Below are 8321 nucleotides of genomic sequence, written 5' to 3'. Positions count from 1 at the left end.
TATATATATATATATATATATATATATATATATATATATATATATATATATATATATATATATATATATATATATATATATATATATATATATAAGTGATACAACATTAAGACAAATAACTCTACCCTAAGCCCACATCCAAACAATGAAAATGAAATAAAGCGAATTATTAGTCCTAAGCCCTTTAAATTTTTTATATATATATATATATATATATATATATATATATATATATATATATATATATATATATATATATATATATATATATGATTTTTCGTATAATATAAGTTAAAAAAGTTTATAAAACATGTAAAGAAGTTTAACGATATTTAAAAGAGTTTCAGTAGTTAAATTTATTTTAGAAATATTTAGTAATCATTTATTTGTAAACACAATATCCTTGTGTTAGACTTGTATTCCTCCCCCTTAAAAAGTGAAAAATAGTAAAAACGCTGGGGTATGAACTCACATTTTGTGAGTTTCTGGTTGAAGATACGGTTTAGTAGAGCTAAATCCACAAGTTAGAACTCGTGATAAAAATCGAATCAATAATCCTTAGAATAGTGTATGGGTGTTCTTCGTGTTCTTCGTGAAAACTGGTGTGATTAGGTGTTTTCTGCCCAATATATGAAGATTGGAAGGTGTTTTTCGGTGATAACAAGATCAATAGATGATAGTTGCAAACGAAAAGGTAATGACCTTTATTATTCAATTTCTCCTAAAAAGATTATTCATACAAATTTTGGATACCAAAAAGACCATGTTCATTAAAAATAAAAAAAAAAACTAAATTTATGATATTTGATAATTTAACTTCAACTACCGATTTAAAATTTTGAAACAATGGTATTTTGTGAACAACTTTAACAAGTTGGATTGTCGAATGTGAACAAGAAAATGTATAGATGTGAACAAAACCAATAATACATTACCCTCTCGGGTAATTATTGTTGCCATATATATGTCACGTAAGTTGTAACTTGCTACAACCAGTCATTATAGTCATATGTAAACATTTCCAACAAGTTCATTACCTAGATGTGTATAAGCAAAAAAATTACCCATATATAAACAAAACAAAAAGGTAATTACCTTGATTATTCAATTCCTCCTAAAAAGATTATTCATATAAATTTTGGAAACCAAAAATACCATGTTCATTAAAAATTAAAATGAACTGAATTTATGATATTTGATAATTTATATAACATTAACATTTGATAAACTAGATGCACCATTAATATATATATATATATATATATATATATATATATATATATATATATATATATATATATATATATATATATATATATATATATATATATATATTACAGAATGACAATGCCTAAGAATTTTAAAGCTCTTAAGCTTTTGGCAAAATGGGTATGTATATGTTAAAAAACGTCCATTTCTGCTTTAGGTCTTTTTTGTCATTGTCTATATTATTGTTGGACACGTGTTGTTTGTTCCTTTGCTTCACCATTTTCTCAGCCAATGATATTCCGATTTCTGTAATTGTTCTTTACCCTATCCGTTCTCTCATCCAGTATATTCCGCTATCCCAGAAACCCTGAAACCCACCGCCTTCATATTTTCTCGCTCTGTTTTTTTTTCTTTTTAATCGTCACTGGTTAAGATCGATATCTTCGATTCTTCTAATTTCTTTTACTTCATTCTTTTCTCTCTCTTCTCTAAAGCGATCGTCAACCACATCGTTGGGGACGACGCTGACGATCGCCCTACCCCACACCTATTCATTCGTGTTATCTTTCTATCTTCTTCCAGCTTTTTCATTCCACCACCATCATCTAGCTATTGAATCGTCTCTCTACCGCTACCATCAGAATCTAGCACCGCTGAGCTCACCAGCTTCAGCGCTGACGATCGCTACGAGTATTGGGGTCAGGGGCAGACGCAAGCTACGAGGTATGGAGGACGTGTTCTACTACTATATGGCCTTCCATTACTGAGATTCCCTACTCAGCTCATATTCATCTCATTTTTCTACACCTACACATTCGCTTCCTCATCTATCAATTCTTCACCTGACAGCTTGGCGATGATGTCGTAAGGTCGTATAATCCATCTTTGTGAATATGGGTAATAAATAACTTTAACTTGATTATTTTTTCTAAAAATAAAAGTTTTGGGATAGAAATATTGATTGTTTGAAACTTTGAATCTTGTTGCAGGTGAAGAAATGATTTGGGGTCTCAACATTTTTCATGTATCAAAATTCCAGACCCTTAAAAAAATTTATGTAACCTTTTTGTTGTGTATATACCCTTTTTGTTTACATTGGACTCTTGTGATTCAAAAGGATCCGAGTTTCGTTTACGTTTGGATCCCTTTAAAGATAAAGAAGACATTTTTTTTGGCAATTCTAATAAATCAACAAAGTTGTTTGTTTTCCTAATTTTTTCTTAGAAATATCTTTGAATAATTCTATGTAGCCAGCCTACATGTACTGTTTTATTATTTTTATTTTTGAAGTTTCTTATGGAAAATTTGAATGAATATACGATGGTCTTAAAGGGGCTAAAAACAGGGGTTGATTTTTTGAACTTCATTCAATTTCCTTTGTTTTCAATATGCACGATAGAAGAAAGACGGCGCAGGGGCTCAGAAGTAACACTGATAAATGCTTTGTGCAAGAATCGGTTGTCGTATGTTGTTGTTATCGCCTGCAATTTTAGGTATCTTTTTATGTTCTGATGTTCATCGCCTTCGTATAGTTTCTAAATCTGCAATTCAAATGGTTTCTCTGCTTTTCTTTCTATTTGATACAGTCAACATAGTGTCATCAGTTCAAATAGCAGATCCTTTACAAACAAGTAACAAGAAACATGATGTTTGCTTATCTAATTTGTCATATGCCCTTGGAATATGTTCATGAGACTTGAACCTTTATGACATTTATTATACTTTTCATATTCATCGGATATTGTTCCTGTTTTTGCTCACAAAAGGTAATCTATTATTTGTTATTTTGTTATTACTTACTTCTTTAATTTTTGCCTTCTTGCTCACACAAGGTAATCTATTATTAGTTACTTCTTTAATTTCCACCTTCAAGCAAAAAATTTGTCAGTTGTTACATGTATGTTTCTTCCTATTTTACTGTTACCCCTGATGAGCACCACTTTTCTTAGACCAGAAGGGTAATACTAGGTCTGATTCCATTTTTTTCATGATTACACACACATGCATCAATTTGTGTAAGTAATTCCATGAGATGGTAGGAAGGTACGCTTAAACCCAACATGATTGAGATTAATTCAACCCAAGAAGTAATGGATACACTATCAAATGCAGGGGATAGATTGGTCATTGTGGAGTTTATTCACGTGGTTGTGGTTTTCCAATTTTGGGGCTTTGCAATTATAACTTTAATGCTTTTGAGTTTTTTTGTTGGTATCTTCATAGATTATAGATTGGGTTGTGTGTTTTCATTGATTTGGGTTGAAAGGGGAATCAAGAACCATGGTCAAATATGAAGAGTAATTCTTTTGCTTTTTTTTCTAGGGAAATGAAGGTTGAAGAACAAAAGTACAACTACATGCCTATAAGGTACTAATTTTTTTCATATATGGCGTTGATAAAACTGGTAAGTAGTTCTTAATGCATAAAGTTTCATGACTTTTATAGATAATAAGAACGAACTGGGTTTCAATTGATTTGGGCTGAAAGGAGAATCAAGAACCATGGTCAAAGATGAAGAGTAATTCTTTTGTTTTTTTAAGGAAATGAAGGTTGAAGAACAAAAGTACAACTACATGCCCATAAGGTACTACTTTTTTATTTTAATATATGACATTGATAAAGTTAGTATTGAGGACAGGGATTACAAACAAAAAATATGTAAGTATGGTAATAAAAGTATATTCATTTAAAACCACACTTTAATATAACCAAGGTATATCTTTTTGATCAGAGGTTGAATTGATCATCAGAAGAAGAATTAGGCCAAAAATTAGGATACATTCTGGGAAAATCAAACTTCCATCGAAGAGAAGCAAATGAAAAGCTTTCATAAAAATTCTCGTAGAATCGAGAATGAAGTTTTCATTCTGTACATGTCAGATCATGAATTAGTAATTGCATCCAATTTCTAAAAAAATCTCAATTGTTTCAATTTTTGGAAGGGAATATTTATGGAATCTCCATGAATAGGATCAAACCTATCATATAGTTATTCTTATGCATATATGCATATGCATATAAAAATACATATATTATATAAAAATACATATGATAAAAATAGGGTTAGAGTTTGTGTTATATGCAGATATCCATATGCATATAATTAAAAAGGATCGATTATTATTGATGTTGCTTAAGGGGTATTTTCGGCAATTTTTTATAATAATAGGTTGCTATGGTCTGATGGGAAGTTGCTGGTTAAATTGTGATTATTTTGATCTGGGTGATTTCAAAATTTGTTTTTTTTTATTATTTTTTTGGCCAGAAAAATTCATGTATGTGTTCTTGATTAAAAAGTATTTGGGAATTCTGTTTTTATCTTTTCTATTGGTTTTACTTGGTGCTGTTGGGATTTAGTTTGATGTTGCATATGCACTGAATGTTGGATTGAATTCAAGATTGGTATCTCTGTCAACCAAAATCGTTATCAAAGAGACCAGGGCATTTCGGTAGATTTTCGGATTTTACTATTAAAATTGAGTTTTTTGGTTAATTTTATAATCGTTTTTTTCTGTTCCAGTCTTGGTTCATTTGGAAGTACTCGAATATCTGAATTTGAGAATATGATAGATGAATTTTTATTGAATCCTAAGACTAAGAAATATATTTTCAAAAACATAAAGAGTTAATTTCTCAATTTATAGTTTGGCTTGAAATATTGGTATTTATATATAGGTAAGTTTTGGATTGGGAGTTCTAGATTTTATTTGACGTGTTTGAAGATCATTTGTATGTGAGATACTTTTATGTCTCAACTGAATACTTACTATTATCTTAATAATTTATAAACCTAAAAATGTTATGTTTCTTTTTAGTTAATCAGGTACCGAGTATGAGTGGGAGCTAGCACATAGTGATGTACAACGTGCTTCAAATAGTTTAGTCACGGAAAGCAATCTGCCAAAGAGAAACTTTACATCTGGTATCAAATTTAATCTTATGTATTATTTTTTTATCTCCTTAAGTTCTTTTTGCTGATTTATTGGAAATGAATAGATTGATGACTTTTCTTCAATAGAGCGGAAAGTAAAGCTTCTAAATTTTTTCTAGAAGCAAGACAAACGCCACTTTCAGCCATGAATTTACAGGAGGTGAAACTCCTCTATTTGCTGACATAGTTAATCAGGGTATTATGTAATCTAAATGGACTTGATCTGTTATACAGATTCATAGAAGGATTGATATAAGATGAAAAGGAGCTATTCTACTTGGCATAATCGTGGGTATGTTTGAAAAAATTATATATGAATGTATCTATCTATATTTACTGCACTTTAATTTTGTCAATGGACATAATGGTATTTTCATCCATAGTGTACTTTTAACTCATCTTCTGGAGAGAAAGTTCAAGGGTATTTTCCAAAAATGATATTTTTAACAAAAGAGTATGAGTTTGTAAGACATGTTCTCTTTACCGGTTTTTTATTCAATTTAGTAATTTTGGCTTTTTAGGTTTCATGGTATAATGTTAAAAATTGGATACTTTAGTTGTTTTTAGTTAATATAGCCTATTTGTGTGCATAAGTTTTATGTAATCACAACAGGAACTCATAAATTAACTTTATGATTCTAGACAGATAGTTTGAATCCTTAATTTTTTATTTAATTTATTATGTAGATAATAATAAACTACTAAACACTTTAAATTTCAAATTTGATTATGACCATTACAATGTCCATGTGCTAAACATATGAGAAACGGTGGTTATAGTAGTTCCTTAAAATAAATTTCACACCCAATATGGTGAAATTAAAGAAAAAACCGATTGATTTAGATTATGAACTAAGCATGGATGAATTAGATTAGAGTTTAGTGTAATTGGGTGCTTAATTGTTTACATATAGTAAAATGCAGAGGGAAGATGGTAGAGTGGTGACAAGATAAGGAGCATAGAGAATAATCTGCTTACTAGTTTAAGGGTCGAATTTCATTAAGGTTAGTTCTGGCTTTTCTATTATTTTTTTTCTTTTATTGATTGTTAACTTTTTATAATATTTTCTTTTTATGTCTATTCTTTTATTCCTGATTTAAAATGATAAGTTTACACCGTGGAGTGTATACGTATAAATGATAAAAAAATATTTTCTTATTTGAATTTGCTGTTATATTGGAAAATTGTGTTGTTTGTCACTATTGTTTACAACAACAATGCATTCACTTATAGATCAGAGTGTTTACGGGAAGGGGATGACTGAGGCTTTGAACGTTGACATTATGTACAGGTGAATCACTTTAATAAAAATAATGAAGCTTTTCTAACCTTGTGGTGTATTAGTGTGTGTTTGGTGTCTATTCTCTTATTCCTGATTTAAAATAATAAGATTGCAGATACTATCATTTATCTAAACCAACAAATTAAAAATGTCTTTAGTGGTTGGAATCATGTGTTAGATTAAGTTAACTAATGAACAATTAATCTTCTATAGGTATATAGACAACTATAACATGAAGTTTTGGAATAGGGCTTCCAACATCCATAAACATCTTCACTTAACATTCTTTGGGGGTTGTTGAGCTCAAAGTTCTTCACAGGAATGGTTCAGATAAAGAGAAGAAGCAACGGGTAGGATATAAGGGTTGCTAACAATTATGATTTGGAGTTTTTTTATAATATCTTGTTACCTATAAGCATTGTATTTTTAATATTTTGGTTTTGAACTTCATTTCTTTGGTTCATTGTAAATGTTATCTGCTTAGGATTTTATAAAGTTTTTTACTCAATAAATATCACACTTTAGAACACAATCATAGATCCAAACTATTTTTACTAGTTAACAACTTTATGTACTTATAAAAGAATGAAAATATACTCACAAAAAACATAAGAATTTTACAAAAAAAATTAAGAAAAAAATAATAATAAAAGAAATTAAGGAACGGATCACTAATATCGGAAAGGGCAATACTTGCATTGATAAAAATAGATGAACAAACCTAAACCAAATACAAAGTTACACGGGTTTACAATGTTCATAGAACAACAAGACAATGTTCCACAATGTCGAAACACATAACCAACAACATCTAACCCCCGCAACTCCCTCAAGAACAACTGATAAACGATGACATCATCTTTGAGACTTTGACGCAATGTCTTCCATCGATTAACAAATCCAACCCCACAAAACTAGGTTCCTCATCTAGTTTATATAATATAATCTATGAATAGGGGTGTGAAAAAAATCATAAAACCGAAAAACCAACCGATCAGAAACCGAAAAAACCGGATATCAACGGGTTGGTTTTTGGTTTAGATACTTAGGTATCCGCGGATTACCGAAGCGAACCGCTTGATATATATATATATATATATATATATATATATATATATATATATATATATATATATATATATATATATAAAGCATATTGAACATTTCTTGAATTTTAAGAGGTACAAAACAAATTACAATAATGTACAAACTTTTATTGCAAACACTATTAATATTCATTAGAAACTCTTAACATAAATGTGACAACCTGAAATTTCTATCTTGTAAAATCAATCAATTCAATCAAAAGTCAAACTTGTTTTTCTGTTATCTTTTAGCCTTGTTAAGGGTCTGTTTGATAATTCTAAGCCTAGTACACTCAAGGATTGTGTGTTAGGAAGTCTTAGCTTGAGTTCATTGAGTTGCAATCGAGCCGGAAAAAAACCCTCAAAAAGGAGTTCACGGCCGTGAACCCATCCTTGGTTGTGAACATCCTCCATACATATAAGAGATTGACTCATTTCCTTCACTTCTTCAACTCTATCCGTGAACACACCAATTCCCTCTTAACTTTTTTCAACCGTGAATAGTCTAAAGGCTTCCAAAAAGTAAGTATCTCATCCATCTTCTTGTTGTCCATTAAAAACACTTGATTCCCATGAAACAAACACCACTTGCATGAATCTTCAAGAGTACACGGACGTGATCCCTTCATTGGGACTTGAACCCTTCTTAGACACAAGTTTGGCCTTGAACCCTCCTTCCATGGCCGTAAACCCTTCATGGGATCAAGGTTGGGCCATGAACACCTCATGTGTTCTATGGCCGTGAACCCTTCTAAGGTCGTCAACACTCCTTGTGTGGCCGTGAACACCCTTCATTCAATCATATTTGATTCT

At 30.3% G+C, this 8321-nt stretch overlaps 2 long non-coding RNA genes across 2 annotated transcripts; both read left to right on the top strand.

The window, feature by feature from the left end:
* Positions 1-1390: 1390 nt before the first annotated feature.
* Positions 1391-5575, top strand: LOC111909422 (uncharacterized). Its single transcript, XR_002856201.3, has 7 exons — positions 1391-2106; positions 2199-2702; positions 3532-3576; positions 3655-3793; positions 5025-5131; positions 5206-5300; positions 5375-5575. It is a non-coding gene; the product is annotated as an uncharacterized LOC111909422 (long non-coding RNA).
* Positions 5576-5765: 190 nt separating this feature from the next.
* On the top strand, positions 5766-7365 carry LOC122195776 (uncharacterized). The gene is made up of 3 exons (XR_006186521.2): positions 5766-6145; positions 6375-6432; positions 6637-7365. It is a non-coding gene; the product is annotated as an uncharacterized LOC122195776 (long non-coding RNA).
* Positions 7366-8321: the final 956 nt, after the last annotated feature.

This window comes from Lactuca sativa, chromosome 8, assembly GCF_002870075.4.
Source record: "Lactuca sativa cultivar Salinas chromosome 8, Lsat_Salinas_v11, whole genome shotgun sequence".
NCBI classification, from domain to species: domain Eukaryota; kingdom Viridiplantae; phylum Streptophyta; class Magnoliopsida; order Asterales; family Asteraceae; genus Lactuca; species Lactuca sativa.
Note: the sequence above shows the minus strand (reverse complement) of the source record. Positions and strands in the feature narration are given on the sequence as shown.